The 24,603-nt window shown below is 40.1% G+C and overlaps 1 protein-coding gene across 2 annotated transcripts in view; it reads right to left on the bottom strand.

Annotated features, from left to right (window-relative positions):
* DPEP1 (dipeptidase 1) overlaps positions 1-24,603 on the bottom strand; it is a 41,055-nt gene that overhangs the window by 12,405 nt on the left and 4,047 nt on the right. Inside the window, exon 1 of one of the 2 annotated variants that reach the window (XM_020989118.2) lies at positions 6,553-6,682. The exons of the other annotated variant lie outside the window; for it this stretch is intronic. The gene's annotated coding sequence lies outside the window, so the exon portion shown is untranslated. Of the gene's footprint in view, positions 1-6,552; positions 6,683-24,603 lie in introns of those variants that run through there. 2 annotated transcript variants of the gene reach the window in all.

Here is a 24,603-nt window from a genome sequence, read left to right on the forward strand (position 1 = left end):
CCAGAGGATAGGACAGGATGATATGTTGGAAAGCACCATGGATTTGGGTTCATACTCTTCCTTCTGCTTACTGTGTGACCCTGGGAAATCCCTTAATTTGTCTGGTCTTAATTTCCTTATCTGTAAAATAGCCTCCAGGACAAGGATTACACACACACACACACACACACACACACACACACACACACACACACACACACACACAATTTCAGCAATTTTTATTACTATGCAGACTTTGAAATGAGACATCAATAATCCATTTTTCCACTAGTTAATACCAATATGTAGGTTCAATTGGTTAAATCTTGTCTCATATTTGCTTTAATCTGTGAACACACATGTTAAAAATAAGAATGTTCTAAAAAAAACTTAAAAATAAGAATGTTCTGATCAGTCATTTCCTCTTGGTGAAGGATTCTTAAGATTTTTTATGTCCTATTGGTGAAGCCTAGGGACTTCTCAGAATCATGTTCTCAAAGACATAAAATAGAATACTTAGGATTACTAAGAGAACCTATTATATTGTAATACAGTTGCAAAAGTATAAATTTAAAAAAAATTCATGAACCCCAGTAGAGTGAGTGAAGGGATGAGATGAGTCTGGAAAGGCTGGCTAAAACCAGACAATGAAGGCAGACCTCTTAAGGAATAAACAGTTTATAATTTGAGAGACTAAGAAAGGATTCCCTGACAAAAAAAAAATTCACTATCACTACTGTTCATTGGCCATGGTATGCCATTCCACCATTAGAAAGTAATTTCTTTGGATTAGAGTTTCTTTGGATTTGATTTTCTCTACAACATACTCCTCTGCCATTAGTTACTATTGTGGGTGACTGTGGGTAGCCAGAGGGCATAGTAGGACACTGACTATCTGGGGCTGGGATCAGAGGTGAGGAGAACCAAGGAGAAAAGTTTGCCTAAAAAGGAAGCATCTGGGAAGTAGCCAGAGATTAATATGGCAAAACATTAGTACTGTCACTATTTAAAAAATTATTTTCAATTTGGAATTCTCTCCTTTCTTCTACCCCTCCCCCATCCTCTGAGAAGGCAAGAAATATATATTATACATAATAAATTATATATATGAAATCATGCAAAGCGTATTTCCGTGTTAATCATGTTGCAGGGAGGAAAAGTAGGAAAAATAAAGAAAGTGAAAAAAATATGTTTCAATGTTCACTCAAAGTTCACCAGTTCTCTTTGGAGGTGATAGCAGTTTTCGTCATGGGTCCTTTGGGATTGTCTTGGATCATTGTATTGATCAGAGTAGCTGATTCACAGCTGATCATCATTACAATATAGCTGTTACTGTGTACAGTATTCTCCTGGTTCTGCTCACTTCACTCTGCATCAGTTCATATAAGTATTTTTTTTTTTTACAGATATTTGGAGGGGTTTGGGGGAGAGCTCAAGCAAGTCACTGCTTTTACTCCACCATCTTGGCTCTGCCCCCAGTTCATATAAATCTTCCCAGGTTTATCTGAAACCATCCACTCCGTCATTTCTTATAGCGCAATCATATTCAATCACAGTCATATATCACAACTTGTCCAGCTATTCCCCAATTGACAGGCAGTGTCTCACTTTCTGACCAGCTAATACAGGATACGGGAACAACAAGGTGGCGCAGTGGATAGAATGCTAGAAATCAGAAAGACCTGAGTTTAAATCTGACCTCAGATGCTTACTAGCTATGTGAACTTGGGCAAATCATTTAACCTTCTTTGCTTCCATTTTCTTATCTGTCAAATGAGTTGGAGAAAGAAAGGGTAAACCACTCCAGTATCTTTGCCAAGGAAACCCCAAATGGGGTCGTGAAGAGTCAGACACAATCGGAAAATGATTGAATGACAACATAATACAGGCTATGAGGGGAAGGGAGGGTGTAGATTCAGGACCTAAGAACAGGAGAGATGAGAGAAAACAATGAGAGTCACTTCCTTGTCCTTTTCCCAAGTCCCGAGGCTGACTCAGTGGCACTGTTAGGGGAGCAGCCTGGGAATTCAGTTGATGGGGTGGGGGTTGGGTAGATTAGGGAAAGGGAATCAGCAAGAGATCATAGGATTTAAACATGGAAGGCAGCATCTACTCTAAATCCCTCATTTTATAGATGAGGAAACTGGGGTCCAAATAGATTAAAACAACTTGGATTCAAACCTAAGTCTTCTGCCTTCAAGTCTAGTGCCCTTAACACCACTCTAGAGCTAGAAATTTCCCTATCCAGAGCTGCCTTTCCTCAGAACACAGACTTTTGCTTTCCAGAGTGATAGCTCTTAGGTCTAGACTGGTGTCAATGGCTGATAATGCACCATAGGATTGCCCCTTAACATCCCAGGTGTGTTTGCATTGTACCAGGAGCCTTCCCTGTTCTCCCTCATACTCTCCCTATCCCAGGGATCTGAGCTCCATTCTCCATGCCCAATGGCCAACCTCCTTATTTTCATCCTCCTTAACCCTCTCCCCCAATGTCTTACTCCAGATCTCCCAACCCTTTCCACTGTGCTCTCTGAAATGCCCTCTCCATGATGGACAAACTCACTTTCATCTGAATTCTGTTTCTTTCTCCCCTCCATTTTCTAGCTTTCACTGCACCCTGATTCCCTTGGCAACCTTGGCCACTCTTTTCAATACTGGTCACACATTTACTCATACCCTCTGACTGCAATAGTCCTTTCTCCACCACTTGAGAAGCTTAAGTTCACAATCATTCTTTGAGAAAAACACTAATTAACCTCAAACAATCCTCTTCTTGTTACAGACAAGGTAATGAAAAACTAAGTAACTCACCCAAACATAAACTCTGGGCCAGTGACAGAGCCAGGAACTGACTTTAGACAAATATTTGTGTTTCATCAACTTCGTTGTACTTCCAATCTAGAGCCCTCCAATTCTGAGCCAAGAGGCTAATGTAGCTTGTGATCAGTTCACCAATACTGCCAAGTGTGATCGACAGCATCATCCTATAAATAGATACGACTGTTCTCAGGACAATCTTTTAGGATCCGGTTACTCTGCCGAGACAACTGAGCACCATTTCTGCTTGCTGCCATCTTCCCGACACCCATCTCCACTCAGGGAAGACACCACGAAGTCCAAGAAGTCCAAGTCATTATCTGTTCTCATTAAGCTCAAGTTCCAGCACAGAAGCAGATGCTCAGGAGTAGAAGGCACCAACTAAATCCCAACCCAGCTGCTCAGTTCATATAAGGCTTCCCAGGTTTTTCTGAAACTATCTGCTTCATCCTTTCTTACGGCACAATCATATTCCATCACAATCATATATCACAACTTGTCCAGCTATTCCCCAATTGACAGGCAATGCCTCACTTTCTGAGCAGCTAATACAGGAATCTGCTCTACAGTATACTCATCGAATAGTCATCTAACCTCTGCATAAAGACTCCTAATGGAGGCAGAAACCACTGCTTCTCCCCACTAAGATCTCAAGTTCATTTCCTTGCTGCTGTCTGTCCTTCATTCTCAAAGAGGACCATAACATCAGGGAGGTGATGCCATGACATGCAAGTGAATTGGATTTGTGAGGCAAGGCTGTGCACAATCAGCAGCCTCACTTTCTCCTTCAGCACCATCTGGGTCCAGTGGCCAGATATGGATCAGGACAACTGGATATGGCCCAGGATGTAGTAGAAAACCTTGGCCCTTTCAAGCTAAGGTCTTTAATGGGTCTCAGCTTGATAGTAAGGGCAGCTGGTGCACAGAGAACCAGACCTGGAGTCAGAAAGACCTGAGTCCAAATTTTGAGCTCAGAAACTAGCTGTGTGACCATGGACAAGGCACTTAACCTTCTGTCTGCCTCAGTTTTCTCATCTGTAAAATGGGGATAAGAGCACCTACCTGTTAGGGTTGTTTGAAGATCAGACAAGAGACTATTTGTAAAGTGCTTTGCAAACCTTAAAATGTTATGTAAGTGCTAGCTATTATTGTTATTATTATTAATTGTCCTTAATCTCTCAACTGGATTACCCAAAAGGAATGTGGTTTCCTTTTTTGTTTTTGCGGAGGCAATCAGGGTTAAGTAACTTGTCCAGAATCACACAGCTAGTAAGTGTCAAGTGTCTGAGGCCAGATTTGAGCTCAGGTCCTCCTGACTCCAAGGTGGGAGCTCTATATCCACTGCACCACCTCGCTGCCCCTCTGGAAGGGGGTTTCTAAGCTAAATAGACAGCAACCTTGTGAGATAAGTTCCCCGGGTGCTATCCCCATTTTACGTCTGAGGAAGCTCAGCCACGGAGGTCTTCATCCAGCCTATTGTGTGTCCAGTGTCTTTCTCTCTAGTGTCTTTCCTCCGGGATTACTTCTCATTTATCTTGTACGTGTGCTGTACACACACGTTTTTTGCATGCTTTTTTTCCTCATTAGAATGTGAGCTCCCTGAGGGTAGGGGCTGTGCTTTTGACCTTTCTTTGTATCCTTGGAGTTTAGCACAGTGCCTGGTGCGAACGTCGTAAGCATTCAATAAATGCTGTTGATGGACTGACCTCTCTCACATCTCCTGTTTGTATGTCCTATATTCCAGGCACATTGACCACCCCCAACCCCCACCAAACATATACTGCTGTTGCATTCCTGCCTTGAGCTTTGAGCTTTTCTTATCTTTCCTCATCCTTATAAGGACTTTGCCATCTCCACCTCATGTCAAACTACACTTTCCTGCCTTGAGACTATATGCTCTTTAGTTGAATTAGACAAATGTTTATGATGTTCCTGAAACATGTAAGACCTTCCATGGGGGCAGCTAGGTGGTGCAGTAGATAGAGCTCTGGCCTTGGAGTCAGGAGGACCTGAGTTCAAATCCAGCCTCAGACACCTGACACTTACTAGCTGTGTGACCCTGGGCAAGTCACGTAACCCCAATTGCCTCAGTAAAAAGAAAGAAAAAAGACCTTCCACGCAAGGAACACCAAGAGAAATCCAACCCATCCCTCAAGATCCAGCTCAAATGACACCCCTAGGAAGCTTTGTTTGTAAGGCAATAAAAATCTGGGCCCTGGAGAGAAACCGGGAAATACTAGGTTGCCAGAGGTGGGGGTGGGGAGGGTCTGCACTTAAGGATCCCAAAGGTTCTCCTCATCTATTGAATGAGGGAAGTCTTGTGTATATACAGTCCTGTGAGTTTCCTCATGGCAAGGTATAATCCATGTTTCATTTTGGTACTCTTCTCCTGATAAAATTGATCTGAACATAATTTTTGGAGGAATTCTCACAAAATCTCCCTGAATTGCCAACCTTCCTTCTTGGGAAACCTTGGGAAGTCAGATTCTGGCTCATTTTGTTCTTATCAAAAGGGCCCCCAAATACCCTGCAAGCATCCAGCCTAGCAAGACATTAATAATAGGACATGCTTTCTTTAACTTGACTAAAAAGACAGACAGATTTTGTATCCAAGACACTCAACCATCTGGAAAACTCTCTCTTTCTTTCAGTGTGCCAAGCGATTGTCCTTTCAGTGGATCTGACCTTACCTATTCACTTTCTCCAACGATAATTGCCCAAAGGATATGAACAAATAATTCCCAAAAGAAGAATCTCAAAGTATTAACAACCATATAAAATGATGTTCCAAATCACAAATAATAAGAGAAGTAAAAATCAAAACAACTCTGAAGTTTTATCTCACACCCTGCAAATTAGCAAAGATAACAAAAGATGGCTATAATCAATGTTAGAAGAATTATGAGAAGACAGACACACTAGCACATTGTTGGTAGAGCTTTAAACCCATACAATAATTTTGGAAAGGAACTTGAAATTATACATTGAAATATATATATATATATGATGTAATATATTGTATTGTATAATATATAATATAAATATATAGTGTATAATATACAAAATATTCATATTTTTTGACTCAGAAATTCTACCACTAGAATTATACCCCAAGGAGGCTATTGACAAGAAGCCTCAGTCCCCATGTACATTAACATATTCACAGCAGCATTTTTTTGTGATAGCAAAGAATTGGAAACAGTAATTGTCCATCCTTTGGGGAATGGCTAAACAAATTATGGTATATTAATATTATGCAGTGTTACCATGCTGTGAGAAATGACAAATGTGGTGAATAAAGAGGAGCAGGTAAAGATCTATATGAACAGATGCAGAGTGAAGAAGGCAGAGCCAAGAATACAATATATAGAACATTTGTGACAATGTAAATGTAAATAACAACCATAAAAAATTAAATGTTGCAAAATGTTGCAAAAAGGAAACAAAAGCAAATTACAAACAAAAGAGAAAATATACAAGAAATATCCCCACCCCATCCCTTTTCTGAGGTCCACAAGTGTGGCACATTGCATATATTTCCAGACTTCTACAATGTATTGATCAGTTTTACTGATTTCTTTTCCTTTAAAAAAAATCATCTGTTGTATGGGCTTTCTCTCTGTGAAGGGAAAGGAGAGGGATACTGGAGAAAATGTTGCTAATATAAAAACAACAACAACAACAACCCAAAGACCTCAATAAAATTTATTTCTAAAAAAAAGAAAGAAAGAAAAGGCCTTAGGCTAGATGACTCACAGTGCCAGAGAATTCTGAGTTGTTCCTTAGTGCGTATGGCTCCCTGTTACACTGATCTTTCTAGTGCTAAGAAGGACAAGATCTGGAAGTCGGCTGTCTCTGAGATTGTTTCAGCATTTCTTTCTGGCATTAGCTTCACAGTCCATGTGATTCTCTGAAGGGGCCACTGTGGTAACCTTTGTCCCCACCACCACTTTGCTTAGCCTGCCATCCTTGATGGAGCAGAGGTCAAAGGAATACAAGATCTGACATGTTTGTCCTGCCGATATTGGTCAGTATTGATGCCACATTTTAGGAGGGACATTGATAAAATGAAGAGTGTCCATAGGAGGCCAGCAAGAATGGCAAAGGGCCTAGGTAGCTAGGTAAAGAGTCCACCAGATAAGTGTCACAGTGGACAGAATGCTAGATTTGGCGTCAGGGAGAGCTGAGTCCAAATCCAACCTCAGACATTTACTGGTTGTGTGATCATGGGCAAGTCAGTTTCCTCAACTGAAAAATGAGGATAATGATAGCCACCTACCTCCCAGGGTTGTTGTAAGAATTAAATGAGATAATATTGGTAAAACACTTAGCACTCTGCCTGGCACTTAATAGGTACTTAATAAATGCTTGTTTCCTCCCTCCCTTCCTCCTTTTCTTCTTTCCTCCCTCCTCCCTCCTCCCTCCCTCCCTTCCTTCCTTTCTTCCTTCTTCCCTTCCCTTTGTTTTCTTCCTTCTCTCCCTCCCTTCCCTCATTTCCTCCTTCCTTTCATCTTCTCTTCTTCTTTCCTTCCCTCTTTCCCTCCCTCCCTTCTTTCCGTGGGGGAATAATAGATAGAACCGGCAATGTTGAGCCTGGAGAAGAAAAGGCTTAAGATGAACATCTGTCTCCAGGTACTTGAAGGGCTGTCTCCTGGAAGAGACTTTAGACTTGTTTTGTTTGGCTCCTGAGGGCAGAAGCAGGGGCACTAGGTGAAAACTGTAAAGAGATCAGTTTAGAATTGATAACCGGAAAAAATGTCCTAACAGTGGGAGCTGTCCAAATGAGAGCGAATGAACAGCTGCCTCAGGAGGTGATGGGTTTCTTCCTCCCAGGAGTTTTTCAGGAAAAGGCCAGATGGCTACTCCCTCGTGTAGTGAATACCCCCCTACACACACACACACACACACACACACAGAGTTTCCAGGTAATTAATAATCAATTAATTAATAAGCAATAGTCAAGCAATTAAATCTTTAAGACTGTCATTTTTTAAGACTGAGTAAGTTAACAAATTCCTAATTACCACCCTCCTCTCAGCAAAAAGTGTTTGCATTGGGAGAGGGGATTCAGTTTTCTATAGTCAATAAAACTTCCTCTTTACTATAGGCAAACTTGAAGTTTCCAGTTTCTTAAATTACAGCACTTCAAAACATTAACAGTTTTCGAACATTTTCTTTTCTTTTAACAGTTTAGCTCATCATAAACAATATTGTATTAACGAAGGATTGACACTTGTATACAGCACATGCTTGTATATAGCATGGGGAATATAGCACTATTCTCCATGGAAAGAAGGAAACAAGGGAGGGAAGGAGAGAGGGGAGAGGGAGGGAGGAAGGGAAGGAAGGAAGAAGTGAAGAGGAAAGGAAGGAGGAAACGAGGAGAATGCAGTTGTATTACATAAGAATCTGAAGAGGCTTTGAAAGCAGCAATCTGTGAAGGTGTAATAGAATAGGAAGTTCATTTGAAGATGTTTAGTAACTGAGCATAGACAACTCATTGAGCATAATCTGGAATACATCCCATCACAGCCTTTGGTTAAAATTGGAATAAAATTAGTGTCTCTACCTACCTACAAAAACTACTCTTACCTATGTATTCTATAGGATCAGATCCTTAACAGAATTTCATCCTCCTAAGTGGAGAATGAACAGCTAAAATGAATAAATAACTAGAGTAAATAACAAAGTAAATAGCTAGAGTGAAAATTTATTTTTGAAAAAAATAACATGATCAGATAATTACATATATCAACTATAAAAATTGGGCTCAGAATTTTCTGATTTTTCAGTTGTTGTTTGAATTTCCTAAATATGTCAACACAACAATTTGCTAATTTGCATCATAAGGCAGTTATAGGTGATAAACTAAAGTTCCATCCCTTTCTGGGACTTGAACACCAGAAGTCAAATGATGGTGGAGTCAATGCCAATTTAAGAGGCACTTTTCGCCTTCATTTACATAATTACATCAGTAAATAACAAACCCCTAACCAGGAGGGCTCATTCTGTAAGTCAGATCCTCCTAGATTATTTTAGGTTCTCCCTTCAGCCTGTTGCTGGTAGTGTTTAGATAAGGATTGGAGTAGCAAGGTGTGCAGAAAAATGTGAATTCTCTGGTCTAGAAGTTCCTAATTTGATGCTCTCTCTCTCTCACCACATGAGAACCGAGAACAGTTACCAGATGCTTACTTATATCTCACTTTACTTGTAGCTCGCTAAGAAGTTAGGCAGTGCGGTATGATAGGTAGGGATTGAAGCTTTTCCTTTTGTAATTTCTAGTTCTCAACTAAAATTAAATCTCAAACTTAACTACTTCAACCTATTAGTAGAGCTGGTCAGATCTTAGTATTTTGCTTTTCACAGATTGCTCTACCAACTTCACAGAAAACCATTATTACTATTTTCTATATTTCTAAAGAGTTTTAAAAAATATTTTACATCAGTCTTTTAGCAATTAGTTCTACAATCCAAGAGAATCAAAGAAAAGTCCATTTTTCTAAACCATATTTCTAATTGTACTTACGTTAGACACTATTTTCAAATAGTTAACAAATTGATAAGCTGAGGTAACTTGGCTTAAGACCACACAGCTAACAAATTTCCTGATCCATACATATTCCCAACACTTTGCCTTAATGACAAATAGTAAAATAAATTCTGATTTATCATAAGCATCTTATTAGGGAATTTAAAAAAAAAAGTTATGTTTTTAACTTTCTTAAAAGCCCAGGAAAGAAAGAGGCAGAAGTGACAGGCAGAACAATTCAAGTCAAGTGTAAGAAGATGGAAGGATAGGAAAGGTACAGGTTAAGAAGAGCTGATCCTGGGGCTCATCAAGTGAGGTAGTGACACACAAGGATTTGTACTTTATTTTATTATTTTTTTTTTGTGAGGCAATTGGGGTTAAGTGACTTGCCCAGGGTCACACAGCTAGTAAGTGTCAAGTATCTGATCTGATACTCAGGTCTTCCTGACTCCAGGGCTGGTGCTCTATCCACTGTGCCACTTAGCTGCCCCAAGGATCTATACTTTAAACAAATCTTTGGCAGCTGAGTGGATCAGGATTGGAAGAGGGAGACCTTTAAGGTAGTAAACTACAAGGCAGTGGTCCAGGTGAGAGACAATTAGGACCTGAATGAACTATGGTGGTGCCTGTGTGAGTGGAAAGGAGATGTAAAGGTACAAACAAGATGTGAGGGGAAGCTAAGTGGCACAGTGGGTAGAGCTCTGGCCCTGGAATCAGGGGGACCTGAGTTCAAATCCAGTCTCAGACACCTACTAGCTGTGTGACTCTGGGCAAGTCACTTAACCCCAATTGCAAGAAGGGAAGGAAGAAAGAGAGAGAGAGAGAGAGAGAGAGAGAGAGAGAGAGAGAGAGAGAGAGAGAGAGAGAGAAGGAAAAGAAGAAGAAAGAAAGAAAGAAAGAAAGAAAGAAAGAAAGAAAGAAAGAAAGAAAGAAAGAAAGAAAGAAAGAAAGAAAAAGATGTGGTAACAGATTAGATATGTGACATGAGTTAGAGTGAAGAGTCAAAAAAGGTACTGAGGTTTCAAGCCTGGATAACTGGGAGGATAGTGTTGCCCTTGACAGGAATAAGGAAATTTGGAAGAGGGTAGGGTTTGGGGAATAAAGATAATGAGTTCTATTTTAGACATGTAAAGATCGAGATGCCTATATAACATCCAATCTGAGATGTCCAAAAGGCAGCTTTTGGTGATGCAGGGATAGAATGCAAAAGAGAGAGAGTAAGGCTGGATAAATAGATGTGAGAATTGTCTGCCTAAAGATGATAATTGAACCCGTAAGGAGTTAAGATCAAGTGAGAGAGCGCAGAGGGAAAAAAGAAGACTGATGTGCATGCATAAAGCACATGCAAAACAGACACATAAAAGGCAACCTTGGGATAAGAAGGAATTAGCAGCAGCAGAGATACAGAAAGGCCTCAAGCAGGAGGTGGCGCTTGAGCTGAGAAAATTCTGATTTCTAAAATGCAGGGATGAGGAGGGGAAGGATCACTCAGAAGGCCAGTCTGGCTGGGAAGGATGGAGGGGAGCCCCGTGTAATAAGGCTGGAAAGGTAGGCTGAGGCCAGGTGAAGAAAAGTTTTACTGCTAAGCAGAAGCTTGTTTGGTCCTAGGGATAATAAGGAGCTTAAGTCAGGGAGGCAAGTGGTCAGACCTGCTTTGGGAAGATCACTTCAGCAGATCTCGGGAAGGTAGATTGGAGGAGTGAGAGGCTTGAAGCAGAAGACCAATTAGGAGATCATTGCAATGGTGCAAGGAGGAGATGATGAGGCTCTGAATTCAGATGGCAGCTCTGTGAGTGGAGAGAAGAGGATGGATTTGAGAAATAGTATGGTGGTAGAAACAATGAGATTTGGCGATGCTTGGCAGCTTCGTGGGACGAGCAAGAACAAGGATTTGAGGATGACACTCAAGTTTCAAACCCTAGATAACTGTGGGGGGGTGGGCTTCAATAGTTATAGGGAACTTTGGAAGAGGGATTGAATAAATGAGTGAAATGAATGAATGAGAGACAATAGATTCTGTTGTGGGCATGTTGAGTTTGCAATGCCTATAGGATGTCCAATTTCAAATATCTAACAGGCAGTTAGTGGTTTTTGGAGCTCACAGAGAAACTGGGGCTGGATCTATAGATCTGGGGGTGATATGTGTACAGTTGATAGCTAAACCCAAGGGAGATAATGAGATATAGACAGAAAAGAGAACCTGGAACAGAGTCTGGGGGCATACCCATAGAGAAGGGACATGATATGAATGATGATCCGGGCAAAGAGAGTACGGATCAATAACTTGCCAGTGAGGAAGTTGATTCCTTGAAGACCCCTTACTCTACTCCAATCAGTATCAATCAGTTTGATATGATTGTAAGTTTTGTATATTTGGCCCCAGAGCTATGAGCTGCAGATGGTAAGATCACTTGTGTAATCATGAGAAGCTTGTTTTTCCTGGTCATGACCAAGCCCAGTGTGGTGGAGGTGACTCAATTACATGAAGTCTCCCCAAATTATTTTTATACCTCCTGACCATTCTCTCTTGCCAACATGAGCACCTGCCCATCTTGTGACCATCTTCCAGACCACCTAGTCGGTGGAAATATTCTTTGCTTTGCCCAACTCATAAACCTGATTATTTTAGCCTATACATCATATGCAAACCAATGGAATTATTCTGCTCTTGAATATCAGACCCTATAAAAATAGGACCCTCGTAGGAGGGGGTATCTCAGATCATGAGGAAGATCTTAGGTCCACTTCATTAGAGGAGGCCATTGGCTCAGAGCTCTGCCTCAGTTTCTCTTATTTTAGGCTGGATAATTTTTATCCCCCCACCATATAGTAAGAGGACCAAAAAATAGCAATATAAAGAAAACCCAAAGAGGAGACAGCATCTAGGATGAGTTGGGGGATATGTGGGAAATGTTGCAAAGAGGTCAAGAAAGATGAGGAATGGGCACCTTAGATGGTACAGTGGATAGAGCAACCAATCCTGTAGCCAGGAGGACCTGAGTTCAAATCTAGCCTCTGACACTTGCTAGCTGTGAGACCCTGGGCAAGTCACTTAATCCTGATTGCCTCCAAAAAAATGAGAGAAAGAATGAAATAAATGAATGAATCAAGAAAGGAAGGAAAGAAAGAAAAGAAGAAGGAAGACAAGGAGGGAGGAAGGGAGGATGAAGGAAGGAATAGAAAAGACTGTTAGATTTATTGCATTTATGAGATCATTGGTAACTTTGGAGAGAACACATTCAGTTGGCTGAAGAGATCAGAAGCCAGATTTCAGAACATTAGAGGAGAGGAATTGGAGGCCATGCTCATCATATGCCAGTAAGTGCCAGGGCCAGGATTCAACCCAGGTCTCCTGACATTCTTCTTCTTCTTCTTTTTATTGACTTAAAAAAATTTTTTAATGTAATATTTTCCCCCCAATTACATGTTGAAACAATTTTTTAACATTTTAAAAATAGTTTTGAATTCTAAATTCTCTCCCTCCTCCTTTCCTCCCCTCCCCCCCTCCCTATGACATTCTTTCTAATCCACCACAGTTACCTTCCAGTTCATGCTAGGTGTTCTAGTGCCTAACACATAGTAATCACTTAATAAATAACAAATAAAATATATAACAAATATAAATAAACAAGTGATCACTTAATAAATAAATCACAATGCTTATTGACTTGACTTGACTCATACAGGATGTCTCTGTATTCCCATGTGGGCTGGTCTCCTGTAGAAAGCACATGAACCAGATCACCAATTTTTAGCTTTGTTTGGATATTCACACATCTCTTCTTACTGAACTCCTCCTCTGATGTCTGGTTAGGGTATAAGTAATAATGATAGCTTTCATTTCTATAACACTTTAAGGTTTGCGATGCACTTTTCATATTTCAACTCACTGAATCCTCACAACAACCCTAGGAGGTAGGTGTTGCTATTATCTCCATCTTACAGAAGAAGAAAATGAGACTGAGAGAGGAAAATGATTAACCCAGGCTCACAGGGGCATGTCTAAGTAAGTGTCTGGATTCAGGTCTTTCAATGTTTTATCCATTTCTCTTCCTAGCTGCCTCCATACTTCCCAGTATATGGAAGTGACCCAGGGTTCTCAAGGGGTCTTTCGGTGGATAGATAGCAAGCTCTGAACAGTTCTATCTCTCTGGAAGGTCTGTGAGTGCGGGCACGGGGATACCTGATGTATGTGAGAAGGTAGAGCATTGGGTGGCATGTCAGTGTATGTGAGAGGCCATGTTGTACAGTGGGAACATGTCACACATTGGAATCAGAAGAGTCCTGGGGAGCAATATCACCTCTGACACTCCCTCCTATAACCACAGAAAAGATACCACTCTCTAAGCCTCAGTATTTTCATCTATTTAATGGGAATCATAACATCTGTAACTATCCACCCCCAGTGTCACCATCCTGGTTGGGTTTCTAGGGGAAGTACGAATGGTACTTACAGAAATAAAGACGGAAAAAAACAGCTGAACTAAACCAAGTATAAACTGAAGAGTGCATACGGGAGACACCAATTTTTAAGGCATTTAGGAGTCAATTACCAAAGTATACAAAAGAGGGGAAGATACCTGAAAAAAAAAAGTCTGACCTTATTACAACCAGAAAAAATATAACTGAAACCATATCAATGACTACTGGTGCATAGACCCGTTCTCTTATCTATGTAAAGTTTTTTGTTATTGTTCAGTTGTTTTAAGTCATGTCCAACTCTTTGTGACTCCATTCAAGGTTGTCTTGGCAGAGATACTGGAGTGGTTTGCCGTTCCCTTCTCCATCTCATTTTGCAGGTGAGAAAACTGAGGCAAGCAGGATTAAGTGACTTATCCAAAGTCACACAGCTAGTAAGTGTCTGAGGCTGGTTTTGATGTCATGAAGATGAATCTTCCTAATTCCAAACCCAGTACTCTACCCACTGTCCACCTAGGTGCCCATGTAAAATTTTTTAAAAGACTAATATGCATGCATTAAGTCCATCCTTCATAGATGGGAAATCAAGCTTTCACAAACCCTATTACATGGCAGAGCACATTTTTATAATCAAAATTGGTAGAAAACTTCAAAATCCCATTGGGCTTCTTGTTCATTGACTGTAAAAGGCATTTGGTTTGGTAGAACAAAATGCCTTAATAGCTCTCATCCAGCAAAGTTTCTCCCATGTCTATGTCAGAATGATACAAGATATAAAATCATGCAAAAATGTGATTGTACATATATAGCCTATATCAGATTGTATGCTGTCCTGGGGAGGAAGAAAAAAAAATTTGAAACTCAAAATCTTGTAAAGGTGAATATTGAAAACTATCTTTGCATGTAATTGGAAAAAATAAAATACTATTAAGTGGGGAAAAAATAAAATCATACATACACAACTGCGGAGATGACCTTGTTTGACAGTTAATGGCTTATCATTAGCATCAAGCAAGTTGTAAAAGACATGTTTGCCCAAGGTGTTCACCACTGTCTTGGAACAGAGCCAGGGCAGAGTCCAAGTCAAAAATGGAGTCTCTATAGATGGCAAGATCCTTCAGATGGCCCTACTTACAGATAACGTTGTGCTGACTCACTGGTTGTCCCCCATGGCTGGAATGTCTTCCCATCCTGCCCCTGCCAAATGGTTTCCTTCAAATCTTATCTAAAATATGTCCTTCTTCAAAAGGACTTTGCCAGTCCTCCTTAATGTTAGAACCTTCCATCTGAGATCACCCCCAGTTTATTCTGTCTCTAGCTCCGCAGTACGGATTTGGCTTGCATGTTGTCTCCATTAAATTGTGAGCTCTTTGAAGTCAGGTACCATTCGGAGTCTTTCTTTGCATACCCAGCGCTTAGCACAGTGTCTGGCAAACAATAGGTACTTAATAAATGCTTGTTGATTTGGCTGGATTGATTGTAGAAAGTCTTAGACATAGCAGGACCTCTTAAATGAGACTCATAATCACTTCAAAGAGTTTTAGCCTCACTATCTACATAGGAAAATCCAAGTGAATGAAGGATTCGGTAGGATGTACAACCTACAGACCTTGTGTATTGTTATATATCTTGGACACTGCAAATATACAATGAGTTGTTCTTTCCTGGTTCTCCTCCTACCTATCATACTACTCCTTCTCAGACTCTTTTACTGAATCTTCATCTAGGTCACATCTGCTAACCACAGCTGTCCTCCAGGGCTCTTTGCTTCTTCCTCTATACTATTTCTCTTGGTGATTTCATCAGACCTGAAGGAAGCTATTTGGCAGAGGTGTGATGGAAGAACATTCCAGCCGTGGGGGACAACCAGAAGGCATGGAGTTCGGTGCTCAAAACATAGAAGAGAGGCCAGTCAGCGCATTGTTATCTGCAAACAGGGCCATCTGAAGGACCTCACCATCTATAGAGAATCCATTTTTGACTTGGACTTTGCCCTGGTTCTGTTTCATTATAGTGGTGAACACCTTTGGTAAACATGTAGTTTGTAACTTTCTTGATGAATAATTCAATTATCATCTTTATGCAGTGATTCTCAGATTTATTTGTTTAACCTTAACCTCTCATGACATACAGTCTCATGTTTTCAACTACTAATTTGACATCTTGAATTCTATGTCCCTTAGACATCTTAAATTCAATATGTCCAAAAATGAACTTATTACCTTTTCCCCCAAACCCTCCCCACTTCCTCACTTCCCTATTACTGTCAAGGGCACCATCGCTTTCCCAGTCACCCAGACTCTCTACCTAAGTATCATCTTCACCTTCTCACTCTCTCTCACTGCTGCCTTCCTCCATATTCAATTGGTTGTCCAGTCTTGTAATTTCTACCTTCAAAATATCATTCATTCCCTCGCACCTGGACTACATAAATAGCCTGTCAGTTGGCCTGTCCACCTCAAGTCTCTATCCACTCCAATCTGTCTTCCACTTAGCTGTCAAATGTATCTTCCTAATGCTCAGGTCTAACCATGTCACTCCCTACTCAATAAACTCTAGTGGCTCAAAATTATTTCCAGGATCAAATCTAAAACTCTCTGTTTAGCTTTTAAAATCCTTTGTAACCTGTCCCCTTCCAACCTTTCCAATCCTCTTACACATTAACCTCCATGCCCCTCTACCCCCTCCACATATTCTTCAATACAATAACACTGGCCTCTTGGCTGCTCCGCAAATAAGACTCCATCCCTTGACTCTGGTCATTTTCTCTGGCTGTGCGCCATGCCTGGAATACTCTTCCTCCTCATCTACTGGCTCCCCTGGATTTCTTCAAACCCCACCTTCTGCAAAAAGCCTTTCCCAATCTTCCTTAATCTTGGTGCTTTTCCTCTGAGACCATCCCCAGTTTATAATGTATATATCTTATTTGTGAATGGTTGTTTGCATACTAACTCCCTGTTAGGTTGCAAGCTTCTTGGGAGAGACCTTTTTATTTGTTGATTTTGTGTGTTGTCTTTCTTTGTATAACCAGTGCTTAGCTCAGTGCCTGGCATGGACTAGAGTCTGGACATAACAAATGCTTGTTGACTTACTGCTGAGTTGGGTTCAGGACTGAACAAGAGGAGGGGAATAGGTGGGATTTTCTTTGGGGAATTTTGACGTTCTTTTAATGATTCATAAGACAAAGGTCTATATTTTTAATAGCAATGTTCTTCTGGTGATATTATATAACTGAGGTCAATTAATCAGCAAGCATCTATTAATTCTGTGCCAATCAATGTGCCAAGAGCTGGAAAGAAAAAGCAAAAGCAAAAAAATCCCTGTCCTGAAGGAGTTCACATTCCAATGGGCGAGATAACAACCACACTTGTAGTTTCAGTTGAGTCTGACTCTCCATGGCCCTATTTGGAGTTTTCTTGGCAGAGATACTGGTGTGGTTTGCCATTTCCTTCTCCAGTTCATTTTACAAATGAGGAAACTGAGGCAAACAGGGTGAAGTCACACAGCTAGTAAGTGTCTGAAGCTGGATTTGAACTCATGAGTATGAGTCTTCCTGATCCCAAGCCCAGTGCTCTATCCACTGTACCACCTAGCTGCTCCAAACAGCTGTGTTAGGCGCATGCAAGATATAAACAGGTAGATGGGAGTTAATTGGACAGGGAAAGCACTAGTGACTAGGGAGACTGAGCAAGGCCTCCTGCAGAAGGTGGGATTGGAGCTGATACTAGAAGGACATCAGAAAACAACAAGGTGGCAATGATGAGGGAGCACATTCTAGGCAAAGGCAGAGTGAGGAGATGAGATGTTATGGGAGAGGAATGGCAAGTAGACCAGTATTGCTGAGTCATACCACATGTGGAGGAGAGCAAAGCATAAGAAGGAAGAGGCCAGGGTGCAAAAGAGCTTGAAATGCAGGAAGGCTTAGGGCATACGATAGAGTGCTGGACCTGGAGTCAGAAGGACCTGAATTTAAATCTTACGTCAGATACTTACTAGTGACTGGACAAGTCAATTAGCTTTTGTCTTCCTCAGCTTTCTTAACTGTAAAATGGGATAATAATAGCACCTACCTCACAGGGTTGTTGTGAGGATCAAATGAAATATTTGTAAAGGGTTTAGCATAGCACCTCATATACAGAAGGTGCTAAATAAATGCTTGTTTCTCTCTTCCTTTCCCCTTTGGAGTTATAGTTGAATGACCGACAGGGCTAGTTTACATGGTTAGACCTATTCTTTAGGAAGATCACTGTGGTAACCAAGTGGAGAATAGACTAGAGTGGGGAGAGACTTAAGGCAGGGAGAATAATTAGAAGGATATCGTAGGGACAGGTGAGAAGTGCTGGATGCCTATACCAAGATGGTGGCTGGGTGAATGAAGGAAAGGAGGCTTATGCAAAAAGGTATTGTGAGAGACTGGAGATGCCATAAGAAGTGTGGCAACAGATTGGATACGGGAGGTGAGGGAAACTGAGAAGTAGAGGATGGCGCCAAGGTTTCAATGGATGACCGGGTATGGGGAAGTTTTGGAAAGGGGATGGTTTAGGGGTAAAGACAGTGAGTTCTGCTTTGGGCATGTTGAGTTTGAGATGCCTTCCAGGACATCCAGTTTAAAATGTCCAAAAGGCAATTGGTGATGTGGGACTATAGCTCAGGAGAAAGATTAGAGCTGGATAGATAGACCTAGGAATTATATGGGTAGAGATGATCATTGAACTCATGGGAGTTGATGAGATCACCAAGTAAAATAGTATAGAAAGAAAAGAGAAAAGGGTCCCAGACAGAGCTTTGGTGGACATCCATGCTTGGTAGATGTGACTTGGATGAGTATCCAGCAAAATAGAGAGAAAGAGCTGCCAGACAGGTAGGAGAAGCATCAGGAGAGAGCAATGTTAGCATCACCTTGAAAGGAAATGATATCCAGGAGGAGATAGTTATCCACAGTGTCAAAGTCTAGAGAGAAGTTAAAAAAGATGAGGACTAAGGAAAGGCCATTTGATTTGGTGATTAAGAGAAAACTGGTAATATTGGTAGGGGCAGCTACCTGGCACAGTGGATAGAGTGCTGGCCCTGGAATCAAGAGGATCTGAGTTCAAATCTTGCCTCGGATACTTACTAGCTCTGTGACCCTGGGCAAGTCACTTCACCCTGTTTGCCTCAGTTTCCTCCTCTGTAAAATGACTGGAGAAAGAACTGGCAAACTACTCTAGCATCTTTGCCAAGAAAACCCCAAATGGGTCATGAGAGTTAGACACAACTGAAAAACAACTAAACAAGAACATGAGAGAAGTTTCAGTTGAATGATGAGCTTGAAATTCAGATTGCCATGGATCATCTGAAGAGTTGAAGTTGGGGGTCACCCACAGAGAAACAGAGACGTGCAGGCAGCCACGCGTTAGACACAGGTAATCATCAAGGAAGAACAATATAAAGGATGGCATCAAGGAAATGTATAGCTGAAAAAGAGGATGGGCTGGTCACGTATTGAGGGGAACGGATAGAACTGATGAAGCTGGACTGGCGTCCTCAAGATGCCAGGGGAGCTTGAGGAAGGCTTCTAGTGCATGGGAGGACCTGCACAAGAATTACCCAGACGGATAATAATAATTCATATTTGGCCATGGCAACCTATAAAGACAGGCAATATAGTTTAGTAGATTGAATATTGGACTTGGAGCCTACAGAGACCTAGGTTCATAGTCTTAACTTTGACACTTAAAAAAAATGATTGAGATGTTCTGTTTTCACATGACCTTCATTTCCCAACATATCCCTTCCCCCACCCAGAGAGTGGGTATACTCTCAAAGCAAAAAATAAAAACGAAAGGAAGAAAAACTAGCTCAGTAAAACTAATCAACACATCAATTAAGGCCAATAGCATTTCGCATTGTTTCACACCCAAAGTCTCATCCTTCTTTCTCAGTGCCACATCCCCCTTTGCAAAGAAGAGGGGGAGAAGTATAGCCATAAATCTTCTTTTGGGCGTCATGTTTGGTTATCATAGTTACACAGCGTTTGGTTTTGATTTATTGCTGTTCTTTCCATTTATATTGTAGTTGTTGTAAATATTACTTTCTTGATTCTACTTGCTTCACTTTGACTCAGTTCATATAGGTCTCCTCATTCCTCCCTCTACACTTTATAGTCGCCATTTGGGCAGCAGCATTCCATTACATTCATGTACCATGCTTTGTTTCACCACTGCGATGGGCATCTACTTTGTTTCCTGTTCTTTGCTACTGAAAAATGGCTGCTCTAAATATTCTGAAGCCTTTTTTTTTTTATGGAGTCTTTTTATAGTCATTTTATCAATGACCTCCCTGAGTTATCCGGATTTCTGGTTTCAAAGGCTCCTAGTAGGGAAGGGATATGTTGGGAAATGAAGGTCATGTGAAAACAGAATATTTTAGTCATTTTCTTAGCATAATTCCAAGCTATCCTCTTGAATGGTTGTACCCTTCACAGCTCTGCCAACAGCATATTACTGTCCCTGTCTTTTCACAACCCTTTCAGTATTGACTATCCTCACCTTTTCTCATCTTTGCCAAATTTCTGGATGTGAGGTGAAACCTCAAAGTTGTTTTGATTCATGTTTCTCTAATTATTAGCTGCATGAAACAATCTTTCATATAGTTCCCCCAACACTTTTAACTGTGTGGAAAGGAGATAAGTTACTTTTCTCTATGCTAATCTGCTTTTAAAATGAGGAGTAGCATACCTGTAGTGGGGCAGCTAGGTGGCACAGTGGATAGAATGCTGGACTTGGAGTCAGGAAGACTTGAATTCAAATCCAGCTCAGATCCTTACTAGCTATATGACTCTGTGCCAGTCACTTAGCCCTGTTTGTTTCAGTTTTCTCATCTGTAAAATGAGCTGGAGAAGGAAATGGCAAACCACTCCAATATCTTTGCCAGGAAAATTCCAAAAGGCATCATGAAGAGTTGGACATGACTGAAAAGGACTAAACGACAATAACATACCTGTAGTACCTACCTCATAGGGATGTTACAATGATCAAATAAGATAATATGTGAAAAGCATTTTTAAATTTTTTTTATTAATTTATTTTGATTTATCAACAATCACTTCCAGATGCTTCTGAGTTTAAAATTTTTCTCCCCTTTCCTCCCCACCACCCTCCCCAAGACAGCACACAATCTGATATAGGCTATACATATGCATTCCTATTAAACATATTTTCCCATTAGTGATGTAAGTAAAAATTAGAACCAATAGGAGGAGCCATCAGAAAGAGGAAACAAAACTCAACGAAGAGAAAAAAAATAGCAATTCAACTTCCATAGTTCTTTCTTTGGATGTGGATAGCATTTTCCATCACGAGGCCTCTGGAGATGTCTTAGATCCTTGTATTGCTGGGAAGGGTTAAGTCTATCAATATTAGTCATTGCACAACATGGCTGTTACTGTGTACAGCGTTTTCTTGGTTCTGTTCACTTCACCCAGCATCAGAACATACAAGTCTTTCCAGGTTTTTCTGAAGTCAGCCTGTTCATCATTTCTTCTAGCACAATAGTATTCCATTACATTCATAGACCACAACTTGCTCAGCCATTCCCCAATGGATGGGCATCCTCTCCATTTCCAGTTCTTTGCCACCACAAAAAGAGCTGCTATGAATATTTTTGTATGTGTGGGTCATTTTCCCATTGGATACAGCCCTAGAAGTGCTATTGCTGGGTCAGTGAAAAGCATTTTGAAAACCCCTAAGTGCTATATAAAGTTAGCTATGATGATGATGAGAAGCCTTCTGGAGTAATGGATAGAAGATTATCTTTGCAGTTAGGAAGACCTGTGTTTCAGTACTGCTTCTGACATACAGTAGCTATTTACCTAACTTCTGAATGCTTCCTAGGACTATATGTTACAGAGGAGTGGCCAGTCTGTATTGGTAGAAGGAGTTTCCACCCTGGGACTTCCCAAATCTGATGAAATCACAAGCATGAACAAAAAAAATGATGAAACAAAGGAAAATTTAAAAATTGTTCTCAGTCCTGTTCAGTCTCCTAAAATGAGACTGGCAGAGGGGAAGAAAAGGAGGCAGAGGCTACTAAGAATCACAATTTTTTAGTCTGTCTATAAATAATAACTTAGCTTTTGGTACTCTAAATGCGACATTCTTATCCAATGATGAATAAGTTGTTGGTCTACAGTTGGAAGGATTGAATCATACCCATCATGACATTCTTACAAATGAAACTAATCTACATAAGGAAGTTGCACTTTGTAAGTGTAAATAGCTCACAGGCTTTCTTTGTAGAGACAAATAAAGGAGTTGGCCAAGTTAGTTTTTGGTGTATCCCAAAGTAATTAGAAACATCAAGTCACGGGATGCTTGATCATTTTGTCTTAAGTAAGCAAAATGACACTATGGAGAGCATTACAATTTACACATCAACACGACTGGTACAGAAGATGCAGAGACATAGATGTATAAAGAAGAGCTTTGACAAGGCATTCCAAATCAGATCAATACTCAGTGACTTCACTGGAAAGGGCACGGGTATGGAGAATGTGTTGGAAAATATTTCTCAGGACAAAGAAATCAAAAAGGTCAAAGCATTATAGATTCTACATACCTAAATATTATGAATATTTCCTTCTGAAAGTTAAGCAGGAGGCACTGTACATGATGAATGCCAACTACTTTCACTAAAAGTATGAAATTGATTATGTCCTAGCAGACACCAAAATTTTGGAGTAATTTTTGAATCAGCTATCTATATATAATCTGACCATTCACTTGTTAGATCAAAGGTCAAAAGTGATGCCAAGTTAAAATAAAAATGAGACCGTGGGGTATGTGCTCAAAACAGCTACAGTCTGACTATTTAACTATACTAGAGATACTGAAACATGAAATGGAGAAAGGAACAGATATCAATGTGTATTATGGCATGCTTATGAATTTAAGAAAAATGGCAGGGATAGCTAGGTGGCACAGTAGATAGAGTTCCGGCCTTGGAGTCAGGAGGACCTGAGTTTAATCTGTCCTCAGACACATGACACTTAATAGATGCGTGACCCTGGGCAATTGCCTCACCAAAAAGCATATATATATATATATATATATATATATATATATATATATATATATATATATATATATATATATATATATATACATATATATATACATATATATATATACATACACACACACACACACACACACACACATATATGTATATGGCAACTGAGGTGTGTTGGAACTAGTTTCTACCAGCTCAGGAGAGCTGATTGATAAATTTTCAGTTGAGCATTTATACTTTGAAAATTGTCAAGTGCTACAAATCAAGGCTTGATTTATTGTTTGTTAATTATCTAGACTTTAGAAAGTGATGGAGAAAATATGAATAATGCAGATTAAACTTAAAAGTTTACTTTTTCTTTTGGTGTGCCAGTTGTTAAAAAAAAACTTACCAGCACCCTGTTTTGCCAAGGAGAAAACCAGTTTAGAATATAAACTCATTTGGAAAGTCTTGTGCAGGGGGAATTATGAAGCATATCTGTTCATAAAACAAGAAGTGATGGAGGAAAAAACAAATTTTGGCATGATATCTAGTTAAGCAAGATCATTCCAAGAACATTTAAGGATGAAATTGGAAAAATATTTTAAAATATTTTAAGTGGAAAATATCTATTGATTTCTGTAACAAACTGTTTTGTTGATCACTGACAGTGCAACTTCTACATTTGAAATCTAACATCACAGTCCCCAGTGTGCTACATGAAGAAATGGGAATCATATATAAACAAACAAACAAAGATGGGAAGAGCAACTGGACCAGATTTAATACACTTAAAGGGATTTCTGTTCTGGAAGTGATATATTTTGAAGGTGTTGAACCAATTCTCTAGATATCTGAAAAAGGGGAAGATTTTTTAAAAATTATGAATGTTACTAACACCCAAAAAAAGTGATCAAGAGAATATCTGCCACTACAACCCATATGCCTATTTTCTTGTCTTTACAAAGCCTTTTTGAAAATGATATATTCACACAATTGAGTGTATCCCTGGTGACAATATGAGAAGAGAAAAGAGATGTTCTCAAATGATATCCTACGGCAAACCACTCTTTTTAGTCACAAAATTGACTGAAGGGTACAGAGAATAAAAGGTCCCGTTTATTGTTCTTAGAATTAGATGTGAAAGGGAATTTTGAGGTCATTATTGTCTAGTCCCCTCATTTTACATATGAGGAAACTGAGGCCCAGAGAGGTTGTGACTTGCCTGAAACCATACATATCTTAAGTAAATGAAGCCAGAATTTGAACCCATTCCTCTAATTCCAAATCTGGTACATTTTCCACCCAGCCAAGCTTATCTACCAATAAAAAGAAAAAATTTGGCAGAGCAAGAGAAAGTCATAAAAGCTCTATTAGCATGTGTTCAAGATTTCTTAATAGACATGACAGAAATAACTACAATAACCCTCTGGTTATCACTATCAAATGAGCATAAATCAGAGAGTCATGTGTTTGCCAAAAGAGTTTGACACTCTGAACTCTTTATCAAGCATTTTTCTGACAATACTGTCCCAGTGCTTAGTATAGTGCTTTTTTCACAGTGACAACTCAGTGATTGAGTGTTGACTGTATGCCACAATCTATAAGGAATTAAAATTGTGGGTTATTCATGTGTCCATGGATAGATGTGTAGTGGGCATAAAACAGGCTATAGCATATTTTGAGCCATGAATTACACATATGAAGTAACCCAAAAGATATCCCCAAAGGGGCATATGGCCAGAAAAGGAGATGGGCTTCTCATGTAGCAAAAGTTAGAGAAAGCCCACCGACCGTCTAAGTGTTTCACCAGTAACCTAGAGGAAGCCCCC

Source organism: Phascolarctos cinereus, unplaced genomic scaffold (assembly GCF_003287225.1).
Source record: "Phascolarctos cinereus isolate Bilbo 61053 unplaced genomic scaffold, phaCin_HiC Scaffold_2;HRSCAF=192, whole genome shotgun sequence".
Taxonomy (NCBI): Eukaryota; Metazoa; Chordata; class Mammalia; order Diprotodontia; family Phascolarctidae; genus Phascolarctos; species Phascolarctos cinereus.